Source organism: Vicia villosa, unplaced genomic scaffold (genome assembly GCF_029867415.1).
Source record: "Vicia villosa cultivar HV-30 ecotype Madison, WI unplaced genomic scaffold, Vvil1.0 ctg.001712F_1_1, whole genome shotgun sequence".
Taxonomy (NCBI): Eukaryota; Viridiplantae; Streptophyta; class Magnoliopsida; order Fabales; family Fabaceae; genus Vicia; species Vicia villosa.
The window spans coordinates 139,545-142,912 of NW_026705707.1; positions in this window are offsets into that span (position 1 = coordinate 139,545).

The window sequence follows — 3,368 nt, forward strand, 5'->3', positions numbered from 1 at the left end:
CTGGATTCAGTCGTCGTTGAGGTTAGACGACCGGTTTGTGATCATCTTCCATTAAGATTTTGTGCATGCAAAGCGTTGGACTTATCCCTTTCAAGTCTTCAATTGACCATCCAAGAGCACTTTTATGCTTTTTGAGGACTTTGACAAGCTTATCCTCTTGAAGAAATTCAAGGTGAGAACTTATGATAGTCGGGCACTTACTTCCAGTGTCTAAAAAGACGTATTTGAGGTTCTCCGGTAGTTGCTTTAGTTCAGCCCCCTTCTTTGGTTCGTCTTTACTTCCTTCCACTAATGGTTGCCTTAGATCCTCCCATCGATTGTGGCGTGAAGTTTTGGCAAATGACGTTTCCATCATGGCTAGAACTTCACTGTCCTTTTCATCAATTATTTCCTCCTCTTCGAAGATTGATAGACTCAAAACTCTTTCCAAAGGTAGCTTTTGTGTGGACAAAGAATTTTCTTCATCACAAATTTGCTCAATTACCTCAATGTGTTGACTAGTAGCAACATCATCCTTGTACTTCATCGTGTTTCGCACATCAATCATCAATTCCTCATCATAAACTTTCAAAGTCATTGTACCCTCTTCTATGTCGATCAAGCATCTCCAGGTTTCCAGAAAAGGTCTTCCCAAAATGATTGGTATCTCTTCATCTTCGGGCATCTCTAAAATAACAAAATCTACCGGAAACACGAACTTGTCGATTTTCACCAACACATCTTCTACCACTCCGTAGGGTCTTTTAACGGATTGGTCAGCAAACTGAAGTGTCATACGAGTATCTTGTACTTTACCTATTCCCAATCTTTTGTAGATGGATAAAGGCATAAGACTCACACTTGCCCCCAAATCGATCAAAGCTTTCTTGAAAGATCTATCACCAATTGCACATGGAATCGTTACCGAACCTCGATCTCTTTTTTTAACTGGGATCTTCATCCCCTGCAAAATAGCACTACAAGTTTCAGTTAGAATAATCGGGTCACTGTCGATTGTTCACTTCTTTGAAATGATATCCTTCATGAACTTCGCATATGTAGGCATTTGCTCCAGTGCCTCTAAGAATGGAATATTCAGCTCAAGTTTCTTGAACATCTCTAAAAAGTTCTCGAAGTTTTTCTCATGTTGTTCTTTCTTCTTATTCCTTGTGGGAAAAGGAAGTCTCACCGCTGGTTTAGGTGTAGCAACTTTTTCTTTGACTACTCCTCCTTCGCCTATGACTTCTTTTCTTACTACCTCATTTTCTTTAATCTCCACATCTACTTCAATCAACATATCTTCTTCATCAGAGTTTTTCTCATGTGTTTCCTTCAATTTATTGCTCCTTGTTGTCACAGCGTTCACATGATTATTGTCTCTAGGATTCGTAACCGTGGCACTTGGTAAAGCACCCTGTGGTTGAGTATTGGTCATTTGTTTTGCAATTTGACTCATTTGAATCTTCAGATTTTTGATTGAAGATCCTGTGTTCCTAAGAGTGCTCCTTGTTTCCTCTTGGAATTGAGAATTGTGAGCGGCCATCTTTTCAAAAGCAATTTCCCAATCTGCTTTCTTTGGTACCTGTTGTTGACCTTGAGTTTGGAACTGTTGCGGATGGTGCTGGAACTGTTGTTGATACAGAGGTTGTTGTTGTGGAGGTCTGTACTGTTGTGTCTGAGCTGGAACTTGGAACTGGGTTGATCCTTGCTTCTGAAAGTTTCCTTGTTGATCCTTCCATGCAAAGTTAGGATGATTTTTCCATCCTAGATTATATGTATTGGCATATGGATTGTTTTGCCTTAACATATGAATCTGTTCCACCTGTTCTTGTGTTGCCACACAAAGCATAGCAAAATGTGGCCCACTACATATTTCACAAACAACGGAGGTAGTTGGCTCAACTTCAGCTACTTTCTGTTCACCGATATTCATCTTCTTCAATCTTCTCTCTATCTCAGCCGCAATTTGTTCTTCCATTTTGACTACCTGATCAGCAAGCTTCAAATTAATTTGTCCTTCTGGTTGGCTCATAGCGCGGTCATATAACTCAATGTGCTCATTGGCGGCAATCACTTCTATGATTCTCTTGATACCAGTGGCTGTTGAAAAGTTAGTTGAGCCACCGGCGGCAGTGTCGATAAGCTGTTTTGTCTTAAGTCGGAGGCCATTTACAAAAGTCTGCATTTTCTCGGTTGGGTCCATGTTATGAGTAGGACAAGCAACCAAACACCTCTTGAACCTTTTGTATGCATCTCCCAGCGATTCCCCTTCTTTCTGCTTGAAATTCACAATATCATATCTTTTTCGAATAAAGACTGATGCAGGGAAATATTCATTAAGGAAAGCAGTTTCCATTTGGTGCCATGTTGTGATGCTTCCAACTGGAAGTGAGTAAAACCATTCTTCCGCGTCTTCGGATAAAGTGAATGGGAACATCACGAGTCTCTTGGCTTCTTCAGAATGGCCTTCAATCTTCAATGATGTTGTTGTGGTGAGGAATCTTTGTAGATGCTTATTTGCATCTTCATTGATTCTTCCCGCAAACGGCTTGCTCTCCAACTGTCGGATAGTTGAAGGATGGAGTTGGAAGTGTGCCACATTGACCGGTTGGTTTACGATAGTCATTCTTCCAAGTGGGGCATTAGCCCCTCCATAGTCTCCTAAAAGCCTCTCTGGGGGAGGTGGATCAGCTGCCATAGTTTCTGGCTCAGATTCTGACTGTTCGGATGAACTAGATATTCTTTCTTCGTCTTCTGATTCTGAAACTATAGGAGTCGTGCTCGCAATAGCCTTTCTGGTTCTGCGTCAAAAAGAAGTTCAGCTGAGGCCTTACCTCGCATACAAGATTAGAAGTCGATTAGTTTGAAGTGAACAAAAATAAAACTAAACAAATATAAATTCAGCAAAAATAAAATTTTAATTGCAGAGCAATAAAATTTTAACTGACTAATTAGCACTTATATTTTGGCAATCCCCGGCAACGGCGCCAAAAACTTGATCGGAAAAATAGCAAGTGTATTATTTTTACCGATGTAGTAATAATGGGTTTTACCCCAAGTATCGATCACGAGGATTGCATAGGAAATACAAGTGATTTGACTCGGTCTGTTAAACAAAAGTTCATATGGTGTGTTGTTTCAAATAAGTGACAAAAGAGATTAAATTACTAAGAAATAACAGAAGTTAAAACTGAACTTTTAAATATGAGAAAATAATGCTAAGGTAGGGTGTGTGATTCTTTCTCTAATTCCTCTGGATGAAGATTTCGTTAACCCGTTCATATGGTTCAATTATTCATTCTCAAGTATGATTATCCTAAGTCCTTAGTGACAATCTTATTTGATTTAAACTCCGATTACTTAAGTCCTTAGAGAAATCCGACAAAACC